Genomic DNA, 26,293 nt, shown 5'->3' with positions numbered 1-26,293 from the left:
CATCCTCTTCCGGCAAGAGGGCAACCCCCGTCACTTCCCTCATTACATCATGCACCCCGCTCCAGAAGGCAGCAACCTCATGACATTCCCAAATAATATGGAGAAATGTCCCTCTCTGCCCACATCCTTGCTTACACAAACCCTCTTCATAAAAGCCCATGCGAACCAGACGGGGGCCCGTGACGTATATCCTATGAAGAATCTTAAGTTGAACCAGTCGGAGTCGAGCTGGAATTGCGACCTCCTTGGGAGAGGAGATCGCAGATTGCCAGTCCTCGTCATCCAGCTCAAGGCCGTCTCGGGTCCACAAGTCCCGAAGATGCAATAGGAGGTCCGACCTATCATTTATTAATTTTTTGTAGACTAGGGAGATAGTACTATCAGGCACATGACCGTCCAGCAATCTATCTTCGAGCGGGGACGACTCCGGAATTACCTCCCCCACTGGGAAAACCGACCTCAAAGCATGGCGAACTTGAACATAACAGAAGTACTCTGAATCACCTAATTCAAACTCCTTCTTTAACAACTCAAACGATTTTACCTGACCCTTAACCCAGAGGTCTCCCACCTTACTAATACCAATGAGGTCCCATTTATCGAACCCCTTAGTCTTCCACAGTTTACCAAGTTTATCAGAACCAAAAAGTGGGGTCGCTCGAGTCAAGTGGTCTTTCCATCCCATCGAACTAGTTGCGTCCTGCCACAGACGTACTGCTGTCTTGGTAGGTCCCGACAAATCCTTAACCACCGATTTAGAGTACAGCGCCCTATAGTAGTTACCCCCAGGTAACAGCCATCTATCCATGGCAAAGGTGGGGTTCAATTCGGGACCATACAAACCATGATTAATGGCTCCCAATTGAGACGCCCAATAGTAACGTTTTATATCAGGGAGAGTGATACCCCCGTCATACCACGGGAGCATCAGTTTAGCAAGCGCAATACGAGGTCTGCCGTCCCATATCAAATTCCTTTGAAGACCCTCGACTGCACGGAAATAGCTAGCCGGAACTATATCAAGAGTGTTTTGGAGAGCATAAAGAAAACGAGGCAGAGACATCATTTAAAAGAGGGCCGCACGACCAAGCGGCGAAAGCGGAAGCTTACGCCAACCCGCAACATCTTGCTTCAATCTAGACAAGGGTGGGAGGAGATTCTGTTCATACCGAATTGCGGGATCCAATGAAATATAGATACCGATGTATTTAAACCCCATTTGTGCAATCTGGATTGGACAGTTATTTGGAAGAAGAGGGACGTCACCTGAAAGGACGTATAGATAGGATTTTGTCCAGTTAATAATTAGGCCTGAGTTCCTACCAAATGAGTTCAAAACATCGCACAATACTATCAATGACTTCCGGGGCAAAGTCAAGTACAGTAAGATATCATCTGCATAAAGCGAGATGCGATCTTCAAACTCAGAGGACCACCGAACACCTTTCATCGAGGGCTCCCACCGGATCCATGCGGCAAGGGGCTCGAGAGCTAGGGCGAACAAGAGCGGCGACAAAGGACAACCCTGATGGGTTCCCCTCCCAAGGCCAAACGGAGCAGAGACCCGGCCATTCACAACAATTTGCGCGAGGGGGTCCTCATAGAGTAGCCGCACCCAGCCAATAAAACCGGGTCCAAACCCAAACTTAGCCAACGCAGCCCATAAATATGGCCATTCCACGGTATCGAAAGCCATCGTGGCATCCAACGACGCCAAGATGGCCGGCTCACACAACGTTGCATGTCTCGCGAGATTACCATGCAGACGCCTAAGATTCAGGGCGGTGTTTCGATGCGGGATAAAACCGGATTGATCCGGATGTATCAACTCGCTAATAACTGTGATCAATTGGTTACCCAATACTTTCGAGAGGATCTTAGGTTCGGCATTTAAAAGAGATATAGGTCGGTACGACGCCCACCTATCTCTCGGCTTCCCCTCCTTGTGAATCACCACAATGGTCGCTAAACGCTGATCACGGGGGAGAGAGCCACAGGTTTTAGAATTCTTAATGCTCCAAGCTATGACCCAATTCCTAAATTGCCACAAATTGGTCTGACCCATTTTTCTTCCTAGGAAAGTTGCATACAGAGTAAAAGAACAATATATGAGAACCATTTTCAACAGCATTTTGAGTGCATAAAGCACAGAAAACCTCTCTATCATTCAAATTGTTACACGTCCACTTGGCTGTGTTAATTTTTGTCTGCAAAACATCAAAGCAAAACATCATATATAAGGACTTAGCCAATAGGGGTTACATTTCATCCAGGTAAACCTCAAAGAGTGGAGCTGTTTTTTTAGATAGACGTCCTATATTTGGGGAATGATGTATGCTATGTGCTATATACCGCAAATTTGTGTTTTTAAGACTGTTTTGACAAATTTGTTAGTATATGGGGGCATTTCAGAAACTATTAAGGCCTAATTTGTAAAACCAACTTTGGACATATTGGACTCATGGCAGTACGATGTTATGATCGAGCTTCAGTACATCAATTAACCCTTCTTTATAACTCTTCTGTTCTTGTGTGGTACACAAACGGACCCAGAAGAGCATTGGTCTTATTGCAACCTGATGTTCCATTTGCCTAACATTTATGTCTTGAAAAATAGGTATCATAGGTGTTTATACTGGTAGTTGTAAAAACTTTCCTATAAATTTGTTTTCCTCCCTGGCAAGCACATTTTGACGCTAGCCCCCCAAAGTTCAGCGACATAAAGGGTTGCAGATTGAGCCCTGTACTTGTAGACCTCCAAGGCAGATGACACTGCATTTGACATTCAGATGTTTGTTTTGGAATTGCCATGGAATTTTGGAGCAGAATAACCTTAGATTTTTCAATATGTGGTTTCCATGATCATTTCATGTCTAACATGATACCCAGATAATTGAAGGTGGTCATGCATTGCAATCTTTGTTTGTGGACAGAAATATTTTTCTTGGTGCCTGACTCCGGGACGGCGACCAGAGCCCGGGCGGCACTCCGGAAGCAATTCCAGCGTGACGGAGCAGCGGGGGACGGATGCCTACAGCCTAGAGTGGACCCCGCCCTGCTGACATCAAGTGAGTGGTGGCTCCGGCCGATGGCAGCAACACCCCCTGTTATCGAGGGCAGTCATCACGCGAGTCCCCGGCTTTGGGCCTACCACCGGGGAGCGACTAAGACTATCCGGGAGCTCTCCGGGCTCCCGCGCTGGCCGCCGCTTGCTGCACCGCCTAACAGCCCGACCTCCCCGCCTCCAGTGACGCTCGGGGAGGGCCACACACCGTGATCTGGCCCTCTGAGACACCACCTCGGCCACACTTAGTTGGCGCATACTGGGGATAGGCTCCCATCTTTGTGATTGCCTGCAAGGCCTAAGACTGCACTCCTGCTTGGGCCTACTGTGTCAAGCCCGACTATTGAGACTGTGTGTGCTGGTGGAACTGCTCTGGCGGGTACCAACGCTGTCTGTCCCTAGTCGCTGCTCTCCTTCTCGAGGGGCCCCTGGGCCTGCTCCTCTGGTCTGGGATGCTCTCGAACCCCGAGACTCTACTAACCAGCTGGGCTACCGCACACTGCAGAGCCATTCACTGCCTATCTGACTGTCTCGGCTAGGGTGCCTGTGACCTGGCCACCTGGGCAGAGCTCAATATCTCATTGCGGTCAGCACCCTGATGTATTGATAGACCCTCCCCGCCACAACAGACCTCCAGATGGTGGGAAACAGGGGGAATAGACCCGCTACCCAAAAGCAGATCACCAAATTTACTTGGGCCTCTAAGGGCGATAGGAAGGAGCAGACCTCTGAAGGAGCACCTAAAGGGTCGCCCTCTTCACCTGCAATGAAGTCCCTAACACTAGAAGACGTCATGGAGGCTATTGCAGGAGTAAGAACCTCCCTAGAAACCCGCATTGACTCAGTGAAGATCGAGGTCACCCTACTACGAGCGGACCTCCGCAAGATAGACTCCAAGGTCAAAGACGTTGAGGTTAAAACTGCGGCCCTACTTGACGACACGTCGACCCTCCAACAGCAAGTGGCCCTCCTGCAAAAACAACAACTCCAAATGGGCGGACTCCTGGACGATTACGAAGGTGGGGCGCCAAGAAATAACATCCGCGTCCTGGGTGTCCCGGAACGGATGGAGGGGCTAGCTACTGACTTATTTATTGAAGACTTTGTCCTAAAACACCTCAAGCCTAAGCGTCTCTCTAGCTATTTTTCCATCGAACGGGCCCACAGAGTACAAGGTGGCCAGCCGAAACCAGGTGCCCCCCCACGCCCCATTATAGCGAGAGTTTTTAATTTCCGCGATAGGGATGTTATCCTTCAAACGGCCCGAACAGGGGCCCCTATACGCCTGGACGAGGCCCAGATCCCGTTTTTCCCAGACTTCACCATGAAAGCGCAGGCGCAGTTTCCTAGAGGTCAAGCGAGCCATGCGAGACAAAGACATCAAATACTCCATGCTCTTCCCAGCAAAGCTTCGCGTCGAGTCGGAGGGCAAGACCTGGTTTTTCACGTTGCCAGAGGCGGCGTGGGAATGGCTGGAGGGCTGGCGCCAAGTCGGAAAGCCCTGGAACAATCGTGGGAGTCCTGGGCCGAGCGAAGGGTATAATCATCCTGCGGAGCGGCAGGACCGGCTGACAGAAAATTAGACTGAGGCACAATGATACTTTCCACGAAGGCTGGCTGGCTGAGATAGCTACGAAGGGGACAGTCCAGACACAGCGGCTGAAGAACTTGATCCAGCCGTAAAAGTTTGACTGTGGGCTCCTTCCGCTCTACACTGTTTGCAGCCTTTTGTCCATAACAAAGGGCGACCATCTTATACATCTGTTTTGTGCCTCTTACTGTGTGACCCATTCATGCGCACAGGCTGGTTTGCATAAAGATAAATCTCGTTCATTGTTATACCATGATGATATGTGGCGAGCGGCACATCAGGCTCACCAAGTACCCCTTACATGACTGGGAGGGCAACAGGCACTCTGCCAAGTTGGGGTGTGGATAGTTCTAGGTCCACGGGCAGGGGGGCAGGGAGGGTTTATGGGAGGGGGGTTTTGAAGGGTATGAGTTTGTTCTTGGTTACTGTATGTTTTGTTCAATGCAGAGTTTTTCCTTGTTGCACCACTTCTTTTCGACGAGGTCCAGCCCCTACTGCTCAGACACACCTGGTAATAGCGACTCTATCGAGGGCCCGGTTGTCCTTGTGTCTCAAAATCCATATGGCCAATGCAATCCGGAGAGGCAGCGCCTTTCCCCTTGTGATACACCTACACTTATCTTATGATTTCCACCGCTATGCCACAGTCCCTCTCTAAGACACTCACGATAATGACGTGGAACGTCAATAGGTTGGGACACAAGATAAAGCGAGGGATAGTCTTCCAATATCTTAGACTCCAATCTCCCGACATAGTGCTCCTGCAGGAGACGAACTTGGTAGGCAATACATGCCAGGCACTCCAGAGAGGAGGTTACAAACTAATGACACATGCAGGATTCACCTCCGGGTCCCAAGGTACGGGCATTCTAGTTAAAAAGAATGTAGCAATCACCCACACGATGACATGGGCTGACCCCCTGGGTCGCTTCGCGATCGTGGAGGCCGCCTGGGAAGGACGACCACTGAACATCGAATCGGTATACCTCCCACCAGCCTTGGGCCGCGATTCCCTCCGGGACTTGAGTGCCCAAATGGTTGACCTCTCGGCAGGCACACTCCTCATTGGGGGAGACTTTAACATGACGATGAATGACGACCTTGACAGACAGCCAAAGCGATGCTCGCATAGGCCTGGTCGGGACTTATTAGGATTTGCACAAGCTATGGGCCTAGAGGACGTATGGAGGGCGTATTATCCTGATACCCCACATTTTACGCACTACTCTAACGCACACAATAGCATGTCCCGCATTGACTATTTCTTCTGTCCAACAGCGGACATTGGTTTTTTCCAGCACCCAAAGGGTCTCCCCCGCGGCATCTCTGACCACTCTCCACTTAGTGTGGAATTGACGTATCACTACCGCTTTACCAAAGGACCGATAATTATTAACCGATGGCTGTTGCAAATTCCAGACATTAAAGATAGTTTGATCGAACACACTGATTTTTATTTTGCGGAGAATGTCGGTTCAGTGAGCTCTGCAGTTACGATCTGGGAGGCTTATCTAGCGGTTATTAAAGGCAGAGCGCTAGCGCTCAAGCTTGGGTATCAGCGGAAACACAACAAACAGATCCTCCAGGCCGAATCTGACCTCCTACACCTTGAGACAACCCATAATGACGCCCCTACTGCAGAGACGGCCAGCCGCCCCCGGGCTCGTCAACTTGACTATAAAGCACTAGTACTAGAAAAGGCTCAGGCCGGACTACTCCGCACCCGCCATCGAGTGTATGAATTCGGTGACCGTGCCAACAAATTTTGGGCATGGCTAGAACGCAGTGAACAAGGGGCTAGATGGGTGTCATCACTTACACGGCCGGATGGATCAGTGACCACGGACCCGCAGGAGGTGGCCGATACCTTCGCAGACCACCTTGAGCAAATTTACACCGCCGGGGCGTACTACACTTCAGAGGAATCCAGACAACTCCTTGAAGAAATGCGCTTGCCTACTCTATCGGAAGAGGAAAAACAGACCTTAGATGCCGACATTACGACAGATGAGCTACGTACAGCGCTTTTCGCCATCAAGTCCGGAAAAGCTATGGGCCCCAACGGAGTCCCCATTGAATTTCTGAAGGGCATGGCATCCGGCGTGATCCCACACCTCAGAAATATGTTTGAGGATAGTCGCGATAGTGGCACCTTACCATTGGACCAAACGTTGGCCTCCATAGCAGTTATTCTTAAACCGAAAAAGCCCTCAATGAATGCGGTTCTTACAGACCGATCTCTCTGATTAGTGCGGAAGCCAAGATCTTGCCGAAGCTCCTGGCAAATCGGCTAATAGCCGTACTTCCTTCCCTGATTCACGACGATCAATCGGGTTTCCTCCCTGAGCGCAATACGGCTCTAAACCTACGCAGAGTCAATAACGTTCTGAGTAGGCAACCGTACATTCAGAAAGACGCAGCCATTCTATCCCTTGACCCTACGATGGCGTTTGATTCCATGGCATGGTCTTATCTTTTCGAGGTCCTGCTTAGGTTCGGCTTCGGACCCAAGTACATCCAATGGGTACTACTATTATATACTGACCTGTTGGGCCAAGTCCACGTCAATAACCACATGTCTCGGCGGTTTAGGCTCCATAGGGGAACACGGCAGGGTTGTCCCCTGTCACCTTTGTTGTTTGCCCTGACCTTGGAGCCTCTGGCCCACTGGATCCGAACTGACGTCTACCTTAAGGGCCTCCACAGGACTGACGAGATTACTGACAAGATTTCCCTTTACACCGATGATATCTTGGTTTATGTGACCTCCCCTCGATCCTCTATTAACAGCCTCTTTCATGTACTCACCAACTTTGGGAAATACTCGGGATATTCCATCAACTGGTCCAAATCTGTATTATATATGTTGCATGGTCCCCCACCCCCAATGCCCCAAGGTTTTTCCATTACGACCGCCCATGACGGCTTTAAATATTTCAAAAAAGGGGGTGGTGATGAACAGAGTGTCTGAATTAAGCAGACCACTCTTACCCAGTCCAAAGATCAGGGCTTGATCCATCACCGTTATTTATCTCACTGCCCCATCCCAGCTCAGAACCTGGCTATATGCAAATTAGTCTGTCCCTGGCCCAGTGCATCATGGGAACAGGGCAGACCAAACTACCAAGCCAATTCTTCACCAGAAAGGAGACAAGCTACCGGGGACCGGTTTCTGGCATTTCAGCCTCTTCGGCCCGGCTTGCTTGAATCCTGATGGAGCAGTGAGAAAGGGACTCATGTCTGAGTATACCCTGCCACACCTATAGTGGCCAAAAACGATTCAAAAAAGGGGGTGGTGATGAACAGAGTGTCTGAATTAAGCAGACCACTCTTACCCAGTCCAAAGATCAGGGCTTGATCCATCACCGTTATTTATCTCACTGCCCCATCCCAGCTCAGAACCTGGCTATATGCAAATTAGTCTGTCCCTGGCCCAGTGCATCATGGGAACAGGGCAGACCAAACTACCAAGCCAATTCTTCACCAGAAAGGAGACAAGCTACCGGGTACCGGTTTCTGGCATTTCAGCCTCTTCGGCCCCGCTTGCTTGAATCCTGATGGAGCAGTGAGAAAGGGACTCATGTCTGAGTATACCCTGCCACACCTATAAATATTTAGGCATTTTTGTCACCACAGATCCAACGTTGTTCTACGATCGTAACCTGCTTGGCCCGCTACGTAGGTTACATAGCGACATAACTCACTGGCGATCGCTGCCACTTTCTCTCCCTGGTAGAGCAGCCCTATTTAAAATGCTAGCGCTCCCACGTTTTTTATATGCCTTGCAAAACTGTCCCTTTCCAGTCGCAGACTCCTACTTTAATGCTGTGGAGGGGGACCTACGGCTTTTGTTGTGGGACGGAGGGGCGGCTCGCATTGCCCTCCACAAGCTCACGAAGAGCTGGTATGATGGGGGCATTGCTCTACCTAACCTACGCCTCTACTATTGGTCGTCAAACTTGGTGGCCACTAATCGCTGGATACACGGCTCACCCTTTGATCCAGTCTTTTCTTCAGACAAATGCCAGACTGGGCGGGAGGGATATTTGGGAGCCCTCTACAGTAAACCGACCCGAAAAAGATACATAGGACCCATGGCACAGACTGTAACGTTATGGCATCGAGCCAATAAAAGCATGGGTTGGTCGAACAAGCTCACCAAAGCAACGCCACTGTGGTCATTGCAACAACTTGGCTCCCTTTGCTTCCACCTAGGTTTCGACAGAGGAGATACCATAGGAATTTTGACAATTAGCCATCTGATACACAGGGGCAAACTATTGACATTTCAGGAACTACAGACCAAATACAAACTGGCGCACACAGAATCTTTCCGCTACCTCCAAATCAAGCATGCCCTCCTCACTGCTATTCCTGATCTTTCTTCACTACCAGAAACCTCTCCCCTAGAAGACAGACTGCTTTCAGAACCCCTCCCGTCCAAGGCCATATCCTACACTTATCGCAAAATATGTAACAATCTCCCCGACCTTTTTCAGTTCCTACGAGACAAGTGGCACACAGACCTGGATAGCTTAGACGAAGAGGAGTGGCAGGCAGCCTTGATGTCCCCCAGGGATCACCCACCGCTTTCGACTAATTTAACTGAAGATTTTACACAGGACCTACTTGTCCGCCCCTCTCCTGGCTAGACTAGGGAGACGGGCGGATGAGCTCTGCCTTAGGGGCTGTGGCAACATTGACACCTTCTTTCATGTCCTATGGGACTGTCCAGTGATACAGCATTTTTGGAGGGGCACAGCTCAGAAAATGGGAGCCTCCCTGGGAAAATCTATTCCACTGTCAAAAAAAGAAACTATTCTCAACATATGGGGGGCTACGGACCTGAACGAATCAGAGTTACAATGGGCGGCTTTGTGTTTCCTACTAGTTAAACGATCGATTGCAATGAATCGGGGTGTTCCGACAAAGCCGCTAGTGGTGGGATGGGTGGCTGAAATGGACCGCTGCATGCTGGCTGAGAAAACAGTATATAAACTGAGGGGCTGCCCTACAAAGTGGGACAAGAAATGGGGTCATTGGAACAAATACCGGGATGAACTTTGTGATTCTCCAACGGTAGAGATGGCCATGGACCGGGCTGGTTCCTTGCGTCGAACTGTAAATTGCTAAGTCTTATTTTTTTTTTTTTTACTGAATCAATAACCTATTTAATCCTGTCATGTTTATAATATGAATGGACTACTCTGCTTCTCTTGCTCAATAAAGTATTATGTTAAAAAAAAGAAATATTTTTCTTAAATGCTTTGTATGGGTTTATGGCCATATATTTGGTTTTGTTTCAGTTTATTACATGGCCTTTTAACATACAAAGTAATTTAAACGGTCTAGGAGGTTTTGTAGACCATTGGGTGTTTGTGATATCAGGATCATATCTTCAGCAAAAAGTAATACTGGCACTGGAACCCCTCTTAACTTTGGAGAGTCATGATTACAGCCCTGAAGATGTTGCACAACATCATTCACATGTAAAGAAAAAAGGGTTGGTGCCAGCACACATCCCTGCCTTACTCCTCTTTTTATCCGTATTTATTCCGTGAGCTCGCCCCTTGATCCCCGTCTAACCCTTGCATAATTATCTTGATAAAGTCGTATGATCTGTGTTAAAAGGTCTTTGGGGTCTCCCTGAGTTTTAAAGCAATCCCACAGAGATTTTCTAGGGATAAGATCAAAGCCAGCCTTCATATCAATAAAAGCTACGTACAAATGCCCTATGTTTAACCCCTTCCGCGCTCATGACGAGCTCAGCTCGTCATGAGTAACGACGCTCGTACGCTCATGACGAGCTGAGCTCGTCATGTAACGCAGCTTTTTTTAAAACACAGCGCGCAGCGGGAAAACCGCTAGCGCGCATGCGGTTAAAATAACATACTTCCAGGCATATGCAGCAGGCTAAAGAACTGTTCTATTGTACTAGTTTCTACTCTGAACCCAGCTTGGTATTATGAAAGAATGTTATTTTCCACCAGCTGGTTGTTTAGCTTTGATAAGTTCTGTTTTCCATACACCTTTTTAAGTGTGTCCATTAAGCTTATTGGCCTATAATTAGCAGGGGGTCTTGACGGTTGCCCTTCTTGACAATAGGGATTATTTCGGCTCCCTTCCATGATTCTGGTATTGGTGCCCCTGCGGCCAAAGCGTTACAGAGAACATTTACATAGGGTCTGCAGACTGCTATGTCGTACCTTAAAAGGTTGCTGGTATCTTATCAAGGCCTAGGGCTTTCCCTGGCTTAACAGCTTCTATTGCTGCCACTCTGTCACATAATGTAAAATAAGGAGTGATGTTTGAACCATGCCAGCAGTTTCAAGATTGTTCATCCTATCAATAGAGTGATCCTTAGCTACTAGGTATGGTACTTCGGACTATAGAGCTAGGAAATTATTGCTCCAGGTACCAGGATCCAGATAAAGTTCCAGTCCGGTATTGCTGATTTTGTTTCCTAAAGCAAGTGTATTCCAAAAACCAGCGTGATCCTTCTTTTTGGCTACCGCAATCAATTCAGTCCAAATGGAATCATCCCAATCCTTTTTGATTGTACTATTAGTCTCTTATACTTTGCTCTACTATCTCTTATTTTCTCTGTGTTGTTAGATTTTATAGCCTCCAGCAATTGTTGTTTTGCTACCTGGCATTCCCTGGTAAACCAAAGATTGTGATGGAGATTTTCAATGACATTCGATGGCTCATGCTCTCAGGGGATTTTACTCAGGAGCAATTTCGATTCCTTAGCCATAGTACAGTGAATCTGTATGACAGTGATCTTGCATGGAGCAGTACTTGTATAAGGCAATAGGACATCTGTGAAGGTATTGTATATTTTTGTCATGGTTTCAAGGTTACCTATATTATATGGCCATTTCAGTGCTCTGCAAGTATTACTAACCAACAGTTGCACTGGATTCTTATTTTTGGAAGTGTTACCACCTTCCCAAGTTCCGAAAAGGGTACCCTCCAGTGTTAAGCATAATGGTAATGATCACTATCTTCTCTTGGCTCAATTTTTAGATTTAACAATTTAGTCCAAATACTAACTCTGGCCAGTATACGGTTGATTTTGATCTTGGTAGTACATATTTTGAAGGTGTATGCACTGGGACTGTCTGATGGCAGCCTACCATTGCATGCCCTCAATCCTTGTCCAGAGACAAGTCAAACCAATTCGATGACTGTTGTTGTACAAGGAACGGGGTGCCAGCCTCCAACAGCGGGATTCCTCTTTCCATATTCTCCTCTTCCAGGATAGTCTCCAGTTCCACTACAGGCTCCTTACTCATGGTTAAAGTCTCTGCCTATTATTATTGGTATACTGGATCAGTAGAACTCACACAATTGTCCAATAGCTCTATTTCTGGGGACTCTACACTGGCTGCTCCCATGTTGAGTCCCCAGAAATAGAGCTATTGCAGGTAAATCTGGCTAAGTGTGAAAGGGCTGATCACCTCTGGGGAAACAAATGATCGCCCAACACTCATCCCCCAAACATTGCAAACCAATCATCTCAATAAAGTTTACGCTTTACAGTTCATCACACCCTCCCTCCCTGTCAGCCACCACACGATGCATCATCAATCATCATCACTCACACAATCACTCACTCACCATTGCAATAGTTGTAGTCACCTCTTCCAATCCAAGCACAGTTAGTTTAAGTATTAGGTATTCATCTTTGCCTCAGGCAACACATAGAAATGTGCTATTGGCACTCCTGTAAATCAACGATCTTCTGGGGCAGACCTTCTAGTGTCAAGTGATGCAAAAAGGGATAGACAAGTAGCATGTGAGGGGGCAGGCATTGTCTCTGGTGCCATTAAGGACACTTGCTACTGTTTTTGTTGCAAAGATAGAGGATCAGCGAAAAATAATACAAACGTTTTATGGGGCACTGGCACACTTAGTCTAGGAAAAATAATTTGTCCTCATACTCAGTTGCTTCAACCAGAAGTTGATAAGCTAACACACTTGATTCTGACCAATCATCATCCTCCTGTCCTGTTTCAGAAATGGTGTAATTCTGTGGTATGTTTTTTGTGTGACAGGAATATCCTCTCACGAAGGCGTGCACTCGTTTTTCTTGAAACAGTGTTGTTTCTTCACAACAGTAATGTCAATTTAATAAACACTCAATGAAGTTCATGAATCAATGATCCTTTATTTCATATGAATCCTTCAATTTTTGATGTTCATGCATTTCAAGATTTCAATCCTTGTAATTCTGTATGTTAACTACAATACCCAATGCATTTCGGGTCAGTGAATGGCGACCCTTCCTCAGGGCTCTGTGAAAGGAATAACACAGGACCAGTTCAGTCACTTTGAAAACAATTTTGAAAACAATTTTCCATATTTCATCAATGCAACAGAAACAGGAATACTTCAATGTACATAAAATAAAGTTCAAACGCTTTTGTGTTATGCGCTTATGTAAATATGAGAATAGATATAAATGTGTTTACAAAACAGTCAGTGGAAATCAGGGCGGGTGCCGAAAGGTTAATCAATTGGCATCAAGTATCAGTGTACAAACAAAATCGAGCGTGATACACAAAATGTGGAACATATTAAGTGCCTGAAAATCGAGCTTAGATAACGGGTGAAGTTCGGTCACATTGCTCTCGAATATAGACCCGTACGACGGTACTCTGTTAGACCGTAGCATTTAAGAGATTTCAAAACATTCGTTCTGCACTTACTTCTGTAGAAAACAGTGTCGGCATGTAGCTGAGCCGTTCTAGTCTACTTCCGTAATCTCACGAAAAGCTTACCGGGATCAAAGGCGACAACCAATGCACTACCATTTTAATATTGGTGACGCGTGTCACGTGATATGAGTATTTTGGGTTCACGGTGGAGCAGTAAGAGTCTACTTCAGTAATGTGTCACAAAGCTTGCCCACATCAAAGGCGTTAACCAGTACACTGCCGTTTTAATTCTGGTGAAGCGTGTCACGTGATATGAGTATTTTGACTTCGAGATAAAATGTACACAGTAGATTCTATGTCTCAAATACTATTCAATCGTGTGGTAACTGAAAACAGTATTTCTGAAGATGGCGAAAAAAAAGAAAGACTACTACAATACCTAGGATGAATTTACGAGCTGAACGAGTGTGGAAAAATGGTGGGGTGATAAAGAGAATCACGGACTAAGTTCGGAAAAAAAGTGTGGATTATGAATGAAAGATAAAAACACAAAAATTCCCCTAATAATCCAATAACTTTTAGAATTGCAATGACAACTACAAATATATACATAAGTATAACAACTGCTTGCAGTATTGTATAGAATTGGGATACAATATTTGGGGGGATCAGAGTAGGGTATCAGCCAATATTAAGGTTATTGAAATATTTACAAAAAACATGAGAATTCTACCCTATCGTTCATCCCGGAGGGATGTAAGGAATTCAGTTTTTTAATCCAATAAAATTCAGACATCAAGCGTGATTTTAGTGGATCCATAACACAGCGTTGTTGCACTATCTCCAGTATGGTGAAATTGATTTGAGATATGTGATGTTTGGCCTCTAACCAATGGGTTGCTACGGTGGATTTCAAGTTTTTCAATCGAATGTTACTTTTGTGTTCTGTCATGCGTGTTTTTATTTTTATTTCAGTCTGGCCTACATAAATTTTGCCACAAGGGCATTTGATTGCATAAATCACGTTATTCCGTTCACAGACCCCTGAGGAAGGGTCGCTATTCACTGACCCGAAATGCATTGGGTATTGTAGTTAACATACAGAATTACAAGGATTGAAATCTTAAAATGAATGAACATCAAAATTGAAGGATTCATATGAAATAAAGGATAATTGATTCATGAACTTCATTGAGTGTTTATTAAATTGACATTACTGTTGTGAAGAAACAACACTGTTTCAAGAAAAACGAGCACACACCTTCGTGTGAGGATATTCCTGTCACACAAAAAACGTACTTTCCAAAAAAAGGCACTGATAGGCACAGTGCGATAGGCGCCGCACCAAAACAAGAATTTTGTTTAAACTGAATTATGTTTGAATCATCGGTAAATTAAGAGTGCACAGGGATATCAAACTACCAGTAATTCTGTGATATAAAATGTTGGTCAAGTTTGATCATAGCCAATCTCTCCACATTTTGAGGTGAGACTGAACCTTCTAACTATAACAACTGTATCAGCTAAACTGAACACATGCTCAGCAGTCACACAGGTTACAGGACAAACGAAATACGTTTTTGCCAGCCGGCTGAGCTCTGGCCATTGGTTCATCTTCCCATACCAACACATCAATGGACTTTGATCCACAGAGACCTCATTTGGATAATCCAGATACTCCTGCAAGATCCTGTGGATGGTCATGGGTGCTGCCACTTGCTCAAACTGTTTTGCTATCCCATCTGCACTGGACTTAAGACCAGCTAATTGAAACCGATTCAAAAGAGAGGTTGAGTCCGAGCCATTTGTTGCTTTTGGTGCCAGTGTTCTGGTTGATGGTGTTGTTGACTGCTGTGAGACAAGACTACCCTCTCTGGAAGTTGAAGGTTGTGCCCCAGAACTGCGGGGTGGGACTCTAAGTTCCAGTCATTCTTCTTTAAGATATCCGGCTTGCTCTACAGTCCACCTCGTGTATTTTGAAAAATCCCCTTTAGAAAAAGGAACGAAAGCAGTCAGAATTAGTTTGTACGGCTGATCAAGTAGTGTGGCATGGATGTACTCTTTGGACATGATGATGTCTTGTTGCAGCCTTGCATTACAAGCCAAGTGAAGGAATAAGGTCTCAACCAAGGCATACACTTCTGTGTTTTCTTTCGAACCTGTGGGGACAAGCCATTCAGACACATTCTTTACCTGGTCCTGTAGGAGATGCCACAATGGGATAGCTTGGCCCATCGTACTGTCCTCCTTGCTAACTTCCGGAGTGAAAACCTCAAAAGGGAGCAGCATCTGTGTCATGCATTTGACTAGATCTCATTTCTCCTCATCCATGGCCATCGCTTTCCCAACTGCATCCTCTCCTCTTTGAATGACATAGTCATTCATCTATTTGCACTGCTCATATAGACGTTACATCATGTAATAGGGAGCGTTCCAACATGCTGGCACATCCTGTACCAGGGCTTTAACTGGAGCTCTATTAATACACTGAATAATCTGCAACTGCTTCCAGACTTCAAAAGAATGGCTGAAATGAGTGCAGGTTGTCAGTATGTTGTTGACGATGTCTTCGTTTTTGAGAAAGTCTTGCACCACCGGGTTGATTTAATGGGCCAAACACACAACCCTGAATATCCTCCGTCTGACATAGCCTTGACTATGTTACTGCCATTGTCTGTGGCAACAAATCCAATTCTGAGATCCCTGGGTCTCAGCCATTCATACACCTTGCTGTTAAATTCATCCAAAATGTTTGCAGATGTTGAATGCCACAGAACGCTCTTAAATTTTTCTCCGGGGCCAAGACCTACAGATATCTTTTGCTTTACCCTTGCAAAAGAGATCCAATGTGCAGTGATGCACATGTAATCAGTCACCTGACAACTGGTCAACATGCCTGTCATAAGGTGGATGGTCTGAACAACACTTTGTTGCAAATCTTGTCCAGCCAACTGCAGCACATCATGATGCAGTGCTGGAACAGCAACTCTGGCAAAATAGGTCCAATTTGATACCTTTCATTTTGAGCAGATGGACGCCACAAATTCTAAAAATCTCACTCCTTCCACAAAAGAAAAAGAAATGAGGTACAGCGCTAACATTTTTGCAAACTTCCCATTGTACAAACATGTGGTTGGGTAGTTTTCATTCGTAAGGCTCCTCCTGCCAAAACATGGCCAAAATAGTAGTCTGGAGTTTCCTCTTTTTGTGGCCACTGATACAGGCACTTTTCAAGAAGCTGATGGCGGTGGTAGACTCAATTTGCCTCGTGGTCGGGCTGTCACTGTATGCTGTGGTGTCTCCATCGCACTCGGAGTCTTGTGCCATTGTGAAGTCACTGAGGTGGGTGATTCTGCTACCGCACTGCTTGGGACGGGGCTAGTTTGCATGAAGATGCCACTATCCTGCTCCTCATCATCACCTCCCATCAATATTGTACTTGTGGCAGGTGTTCCCCAGCTCTCCTTACCAGCATGATGACGTTCAGCAGGTCCCCCTCAAACTTGATTGTGTGGTGTTTTTTCAAATGGGTCAATTGGCCTGCAGTACTACCTCGATGGACATTTGTGTGTCAAATGGTGCATACTGCAATGTGCTCCCCTTATTTATTAACTGTGAAAAGTCCCACTCTGAAGAGAAGTAGTGTTGCGGGCATTCTGCACATACACAGAACTATGCACAGGAAAACAGGACCTCTGCGTATAGGGGTTGTACCTTCCTACCACCTTCGTGTCCAAAATCCCAAAACCGACTAGCTATAGTGTCTCATTCGTTCTACTACATAATCACAAAGCTATAAATGATTAGACAACCTAGAACACAACACTCCCGACTCTCTCAGGAATCGCGGTAGCAAGACAGACCCTTTCGCTCACCCACTCGTACTTGTCCACAGTAAGGTTTGTCAGAGTCACTGTATAGTTCAACATTTTTATATTAACTATCATACTCTATAATGCAGTATACAAGCCCCTACCAGCAGCAAAATGCAGAAACCTAACACAGTCAGCATTGTTATAATAACATAGAATATGAAGTGGGATGTCATCTTATACCAACAGTGGAAAAAGGGCTATAAGGCCTGACCACCCTCCCCTTGGTTAGTTGTAGTTTATTATATGAAGCATGATCTCTGGGCTTTGTGAGCAGGCACCATAACTTAGAGCCTAGATGAAAGCTTTACATCATAGGAACAGCAAAGCTCTTCTCCAAGTAAATGTTTCCCTGCAAGTGTGTGTGAACAACATGCTTCCCCGTAATATCAAAGCATGAGCTTTCCAGTAGTGCAGCTGTGTTTAGCATGTTTTGTCTAGGTGCCAGGGACTGACCAGAACAGAATACAAGGGGCATGTTTATCGACCTTGCACATCGTGTTCAGACTAAACTTCAGGAACGTAACAACAAAAAGAGAGATAGGGAGATTCAAGACACACTCTTAATCCCCGGTCAAGGTACTTAAACAAAAGAAGAGGGTCAGTGGAATAAGAGTAAACCACAAACAGGAGCAACGAATTGAAGCTAACCTAACTTTGGTTAGTCAAGAAAGCCCTCATTCACCGACCAGGTCGGTGACATGCTTCATCATCGGGCCCCACTAAAGAGGCCGAGTGCCTCTTTAGTGTGCTACGACGCCAGAACTACTGCGGAGCAGGTTTTGTGTGAAGGCTTACAGTGAAATATAGATAAAAATGTCCCAAGTGTATCAGAAAAACATTTTATTTGTAGATCACTTGGACACGGTTATAAAAATTACCTTATGTGTTGGGAATTTAATCCAAAATTAATTGTATGGTTAATTCCCTTTATTAATAAAATCAGTCAACATGTTTCTCCCTTTGAAACTGTGTTATTTTACCAGGCATTCATCAGGACCTCTCGTTGTGCTAAACCCTGGCGGTATGAGCACTCTAAGGCTCACCCTTACCTAGGGGCGTGAAAGTGAAAAAAAGGAAAAAAGTGAAAATGCAAGGGAAAAGAGCGATTGCCCAGTTCCTATTACTCCTGGTTTAGGAGGCTTTACCAAAATCAGGTTTTCTGCACCTGGAAGGAAAAAACACAGACATACACAAAGGACAAAACAAACATTAAGTAGCTGGTCTTGTTCACAAACGTACATCCGTGATGCTCCAAATATGTGGGAGGATAGTGGATGGCAACTACACACTATGGTTATCACCAGCCTCTGAGCTGGTGATAACCATAGTGTGTAGTTGCCATCCACTATCCTCCCACATATTTGGAGCATCACAGATGTACGTTTGTGAACAAGACCAGCTACTTAATGTTTGTTTTGTCCTTTGTGTATGTCTGTGTTTTTTCCTTCCAGGTGCAGAAAACCTGATTTTGGTAAAGCCTCCTAAACCAGGAGTAATAGGAACTGGGCAATCGCTCTTTTCCCTTGCACTTTCACTTTTTTCCTTTTTTTCACTTTCAAGCCCCTAGGTAAGGGTGTTGCTCCTGTTTGTGGTTTACTCTTATTCCACTGACCCTAAACTTCAGGAACAACAGAGAAAACAGAAAGCAGATAGTTCTCATGTGTAAGGCACGAACAGAGTCTTGCAAAATAAAGTCATGTAGTAACATGCGCAAATGCAGCATCATGGCAGCAGAGCTCATGCTAACTTAGCAATGTTCAGAATGACCCTAACAGCTGTATACAGTACTTTATTACTGTTTTACTGCGAATCTCGAAAGAACTGGAGTTATGTGGGCATGTCATCAATTGCCTCTCTGCTTCTTCTGAGGTAGGGATTGCAGCAGGTCTCAGCTGGGGCTTTGCAAATATGGAAGCTGGTGTTGCTACCTGTGCCACATCTCTTGGAGAAGGTTGAATAGCAATGCCAGACTGCTCTGTGTCATCTTCCACAATGACTACCTTGCTATCGCCATCTTCCTCATCATCCTCTTCCATAAGTCTACGTGTTTCAGAAACTATTCTTTTCCCTTGCCTCTCCTCTTGTCTTCTGGACTCTGCTGGGGCCTACTGCATGTCCCTATTATCTTCATCAGAAGTGGTGATTGGAGAAGATGGTGGAGTAGTGCCCTTCCTTTCCAGTGACTGCCACAATTACAGACATGGTCCTGAGCTTGGGTTTGGTTGGTGCTGTTGATGCAGGGGTGCTGCTCTCAGCTTGCTCTAAAAAGGGCAGTGTGACAGGCACTCGATGTGTTGGTCCAAAAAAGATTTGGTGAGATATGCAACTGGTGGGAATTTGCTTCTTCTCACCTACCACTTTCTTGGATGACTCTTTGTTTGGGACCATCTTAAAGCTCTCAGTTTGCAGTTACACCAAGCTGCACATGCGGAAGTGTTTGGAGGACTGACATGTGAATGCACAGGCCTTCTGTTTGCCAATACTGTGGGTGATGGCTCTTCTTTCAAGCAAGAAAAACATTTAGTGTGGTACGTGGCATTGTTTGCAGTTTGAATTATTACTGACAAAGGCAGTATTAGTGTTGTTGTTTTGTTAACTTAAGTAACTAAAGTCAAACCACAGCACCATACCATAATTCCCCATGAGAATAGCACACATACGGAAGGACAGAGATCTTTCCTATATGTTCATATTTTCAAATGGAGAAACCTGTGGCACTCAGGGAACTAAATGGGTAAATTGAATAGTCATCTTGTGGTATATAAATAAATAATACCGGATCTATTTTTGAATGAATGAATGAATAACAGATAGCTCAATAAATAAGAGTCAAAATTCGAGGTAGTAGGAGTTTTGCAGGTTTATTACAGCATAAGGACAGGAACAGGACAACCTGCACGGAATAGGATGGCAAGCCTGGCAGCGCTGCCGTGGTCAGGGTCTAGAATGGCTCACCAACAGGATCGGAACTGGGATGAGCGCGCTAGGAAGGATAACCTTTTAATAACAATACATGAGCATATATACATAACGCAAACACATAGCATTACATTGCAGTGGGCGTAGCAGTGGGTGTGACGCGTAGCAGTCGCGAAAGATAAGGGTAAAAGTAGGTGTAACTGGGCGTATACATAGACATGTGATGCAAACGTAACAGAATATGTCATGAATGGGCGGAAACATTGGAGGGGGCTACCTAAGGAGCCGGGACCTCTAACCTGATGGTGCGCGCAAACTGGCAATGACGTGTTACTAGGAGAAGCTGGGGGCTATGAACTCTGTGCTAGGAGCAGAGACTAAAGTCTGGAGGGTCGGAGCGACATGTACCTAAACCCTATCTGGTATCTAATGTTTAGGGAACATGTTGATATAAACTATAAGTCATGAGGGGAAAAGCTAACAGACTCTAAGGCTAGAGCATGCATTTATTCTACATGTAGTGCGTGATGAAGAATATTAAATGACCATTAAATACAGTATTTCTCTTAACATGGGGCCGAATAGGCTAGACAATGACGGAAACTATTGATGTAGTTCAGTAGCTTGGGAATGCAGAGAAGGAGGACTAAACTGATAGCTGGAATCATAACATAGTCTTGGCAGACTCAGAGGCAGAGCCAAGCTGCACCGGGCACTGCGAGGCAGGAAGTAAGTGAAAGGTCGAGGATACAGGTGGGGGCTGTATCGCTCCTCAGCGAGGCTTCAGGAGACAGGAGCTGAATCTGGTGTCCGGGCCCTGTTGAGGCCTAGAAACGGGGACTTTCAATGAATTAACGTGCACACTGAGAAACGTGGCAACATAACTTTACATAGGCCTGATACTCATATTACTCATGAGGACTGGGAAATGACATACCAGAGGTGGACACAACTATAATTGCGTCTTGAATCGGACATGGGGAATAACATATGCATATTGGTCATGCACACATAACATATGATGGATGACACGTAGGGACATAGAACATGACAAAATTTACTTTTCCACAATCTTTTAAAAAATAGAAGTTAGTTTGTGCCTATGGCAGGCACTGTGGTCCAGGGGGAAATGGAATAATAATAATCATCACCAGTACACAAGTTAGTGATGCTAGAGTCTAAAGTGCACAACAGCCACCAGGAGGAAATTGATTTATATTCCTAAAAAAACTGAATGCAGTTTGCCTATGGTGGATGGATGGTTAATGGATGGACCGAGGCAAAAGAAGAAAAAATGTAAATTAAAGAAATTAAAATAAAATGTATAAGAATTGGAAAGAAGTTAAATTAAAAAAGTAAAATAAAACTAAATTAAGCTTTTTAAAAATAGGCATTCATTCATTAATTCATTCAAATTATTTCCAAGAATATTATTATTTTTTTTTTTCAAGTTTTATATTCAGTTTTACACACATATACGTCAATAATTATGCACATATGAGGTCACAAAAACATTAGCCGGCAGCACCCCAGGCCCCAGAAACAAGTAATGAAAATAATCAGGTTAAGCCATATTTTCAATGATCTATCCAGAACGTTTACAACTCTCGGAACTAACCCGCCGCCCCCTCCCCTTTGAAGTCATAATCCCCAGCGACACATTTAGATAGCACATACGCAAAATCATGTCACATGACACCCGACATTACATTATTCCTAGCCTATACCTTCTGGAACAATGCCCCTAGCAACTTGTGCATCAGCTTCACTATGCTTACGTGTAATGTATGCTCTATATAGGCCCCAAATATCCACCGGTTGAGAGGAGCTGGGCACGAGTGTAGCATACTCCTCGCAGTTCACGTTACAGTATGCCAAACTACGAAGCCATGCATTGGAAGTAGGGGCTTTCCTGCTACCCCAGAGCAACACCACTTCTCGTTTGGCCAGTAGGAATCCCAATGCAGCGAACCTTCTGATTTTTGGGGGGAAGTTAATCATGTATCCCAGCAATGCTATTTCAGGAATGAGAACAAGTGTCATAGCAAGTATTTCTCCTAGTGTGTCGTGCACCTGTACCCAAAAGCGCTGCAATTTGGGACAGGTCCAGGAAAGGTGGGCAAAGTCTGCGTGTGGAGCAAAACATTTCGGACAATGGTGAGGTCTGGAGGGGTCTATCTTGTGTGACCAAGCTCGGGTATGGTACATCCTGCGAAGAAATTTAAAATGCAACAACTTGTGCCGACTGTTCAGCAACACCTCTTTTGTGACTCTGTAACACTGCACCCATTGATCATCAGTGATGGGACCACCCAGATCACACTCCCATGCCGTGCGGACTTTAACGTCAGAGAAGGAAAGATCCATAATACACTGCCTATACATTTTAAAGACCAAATGTGCGCCCCTTGGACTTTCGATTATTACCGACAGTGGAGTGAACGGTTCGGGAGCTATCATAAAGGTAGGGAAGGTTGCCCGCAACATGGAAAGCATGCAATGCAGCAAAAATCCATCCATAAAGGGGCAATCCTGAAACCGGGCCTCCTCATACACCGAGAAAACATGATTGTGGGGAACAGGTCACCAAGTGGGGAAATCTGAAACTTTGTCATGCTGAACACTCTCCCCCCTTGAACACCCTTATCGACTGGAAACCAATCTCCACTGAGGACACCATCCGCCTGATGAACTCCATCCACTCAGGATCCCCCACAGACCCATGTCCTCACCACATCTTCAACAAAGCAGACTCCGTCATAGCACCGCACCTCCGGGACGTCATCAACTGCTCCCTCAACTCCGCCACCTTCCCGGAAAGCTGGAAACACGCTGAACTCACCGCCCTTCTGAAAAAACCCACAGCGGACCCCACCGAACTCAAAAACTACCGCCCCATTTCGCTCCTTCCATTCCCGGCCAAAGTAATTGAGAAAGCTGTCAACAACCAGCTCGCCGCTTTCCTCGAAGCCAACAAATCCCTCGACTCCTCACAATCTGGCTTCCGAGCAAAGCACAGCACTGAGACCGCCCTCATCGCAGCAACAGACGACATTCGAACTCTACTGGACAATGGAGACACAGTCGCGCTCATCCTCCTCGACCTCTCCGCAGCCTTTGACACAGTCTGTCATAGCACCCTTTTACAACGCCTCAGAAACATCGGAATCCAAGGAAAAGCTCTTGAATGGATCACCTCGTTCCTCACCGGAAGAACCCAGAGAGTCCGCCTCCCACCATTCAAGTCCGAGGCCACTGAAGTCATCTGTGGCGTACCACAAGGATCCTCACTCAGCCCCACCCTCTTCAACGTATACATGAGCCCCCTTGCGGCCATTGCTCGCCAACTCAATCTCAACATCATCTCCTACGCGGATGACACTCAACTGATCCTTTCTCTCACCAATGACCCCAGCACCGCCAAAACTAACCTACATGAAGGAATGAAAGAAGTTGCCCAATGGATGAAACACAGCCGTCTGAAACTGAACTCAGATAAAACAGAAGTCCTCATCTTAGGCACATCCCCCTCTGCATGGGACGACTCTTGGTGGCCGGAAGCCCTTGGAAAAGCACCCATCCCGACAGACCATGCACGGAACCTAGGCGTTATCCTGGACTCTTCACTCTCAATGAACAGACAAGTCAGCGCCGTATCCTCATCCTGCTTCAACATTCTTCGCATGCTCAAAAAAACATTTCGCTGGATCCCCACCGAAACCAGAAAAACAGTCACCCATGCTCTGGTCACGAGCCGACTGGACTACGGAAACACCCTCTACGCAGGCTCCACCGCTAAACTCCAGAAGAAACTCCAACGAATCCAAAACGCCTCAGCCAGGATCATATTAGACATCCCACGCAACGAACACATCTCTGGTCACCTGAAAGACCTCCACTGGCTACCTGTCAATAAGAGGATCACTTTCCGACTACTGACCCACGCACACAAATCACTCTACGACATCGGACCAGAGTGCCTCAACTCACGACTGTCCTTCTACACCCCCTCCCGCCAACTACGCTCTTCCAGCCAAGCCCTCGCCACTGTACCTCGCATCAACAAGACCACCATGGGAGGCAGATCCTTCTCATACCTGGCTGCTAAAACATGGAACTCACTCCCCACTTGCCTTCGCCTTACCCAGGACCACCTAGCATTCAGAAAGCAACTTAAAACGTGGATATTTGACAAGTAATCCTCCTCCCCTACCTAAGCGCCTTGAGACCCTCTGGGTATGTAGTGCGCTATATAAATTCTTTGACTTGACTTGACTTGACTTGCGTTGCACCAAAACCTCACCAGTGATGGGAAGCAAAGTGGGATTCGGGAGTGGTAGCACCGGAGAGTACAATAGGTCAATACCCAACAGCCTACGCAGCCTGTCCCACGACCAACTAGTGGTGGAAACAGCTTGAATATCTTGTGGGTCTCTAGGGACACCAATAGGTAATATTGTGGATAATTTCTGCGGCAGTACCAGATCCGCCTCTGGCTTCAAATACAGGATTCTGGCGTCTGGATGGTACCAACCATAAGAGTAACAACACTGTGCAACCAAATGGGGAACATCGTTTACAACGCGGTGTTTACACCGCGTTGCCGTTACAACGATGCCATTACAACGCAAGTCGTTACCACGACTTGCTCTGGATGGCGCTGTTGTATGAGGAATATTGTAATGTTATATTCCAACACCTTCCCTACTGTTACGTGGACTGGTGTTGGAATATAAAATTATAATATTCCACAATCTACGCCCTTCAACGCAAGTCATTGTAACGACTTGCGTTGTAATGGCAGCGTTGTCATGTACCGCGATCTAAAAGATCGCGTTGTACTGACATACATCCCAACCAAATAGTATAGATACATATCCGGGGGCCCCCAATCCGCCATGCTCCGGTGGCAGTGTCAAAACTAAGGGTGGGCGTAGTTCGCGAAGTAGCGCTACGCGAATCTACGCGAAGTGCACTTCGCACTACGCGAACTTCACGTAGCACTACGCGAGCTGCGTAGTAGCATGTTCGCACTGTGCAAGATGCGTTTTCAATGATTGCACAGTGCGGCAAGCATCCGGCACTGTGCAAGCATTGAAAACGGCATCTTGCACAGTGCGAGCTGTAGTTTTCTGCTGCTCGAGTAGATTATTACTCAAGCGGCAGCTTTCTCAACGCGAACAGGTAGTTTCTCATTGAGAGCGGTCGCGAGCATGCGCAACCACTCAAAAATGAGAAATCTGACCTCCTCGCGTTGAGAATCTCGCCGGGATGTCATTTTACTTGCTCGCGGTCGCGAACATGACGTTCAGGACCGCGAACAAGCAAAAAATGACCGCTGCACTACGCTACGCTGCACTACGCATGTTCGCACTGTGCTACGTGCAGCTCGCGTAGTGCGAAGTTGCGAAAACTTCGCAAGCTCCGCGAGCGTAGCGTAGTGCTTCGCCCAGGGTTAGTCAAAACCCTCCAGCTCACTCGCGGATTCTTGCCGCACCATACCAAGTGCAGAAGAAGGTGGCGCAATTGTAAAAAAAAGGACTGAGTAAGAGGAATGGGAATGTTATTAAAAAAATACAGAAATCTCGGGAGGACTACCATTTTTATGATGGCCACTCTACCGGCCATGGACAAAGGCAGCCGCAGCCACCTATCGACCTGTGATTCCAGCGTGCTAATCGCTCTGTGGTAAATTAAATTACCTGATATCTAATTTCTATGTGGTAAAGTTCAATAAAATAGCTCAATCAAAATAAGAGACACAGAGTCCGTGGCGTCTGAGTTTTAAGGGGTTTTATTCCATAAAATGGAATTGGTTCGAACCAGGTAGCATGATCCATCACCACGAGGGTTCAGGAAGGGAATCATGGACATGTACAATGATTTATTAACAGTACGCAGTATATATAATATCATTACAGTGGTGATGGGTTCAGAAGGCGTAACGGCTGAAAGAAACAAGATAAGAAACATGTGCGTAACAATATGTAATCAGAAGGCGTGCACAAGGGTGTACACGGAGGTGGGTGCCAGAAACGTCACATAGAAGAAGAAATATTTCAGCATTTCAGTCATAGAAGTGGGTGGATCCCTAGAAGAATCCTGCAGTGTCAGCAGAAATATATGGCAGAGATGCGCGCGCAGCAGCATGACGTGTGACTGACGTGGAACTGGAGGGTGA

The sequence above is a fragment of the Lissotriton helveticus genome, chromosome 10 (genome assembly GCF_964261635.1).
Source record: "Lissotriton helveticus chromosome 10, aLisHel1.1, whole genome shotgun sequence".
In the NCBI taxonomy this organism is placed as follows: domain Eukaryota; kingdom Metazoa; phylum Chordata; class Amphibia; order Caudata; family Salamandridae; genus Lissotriton; species Lissotriton helveticus.
This window is presented reverse-complemented; position numbering follows the sequence as displayed.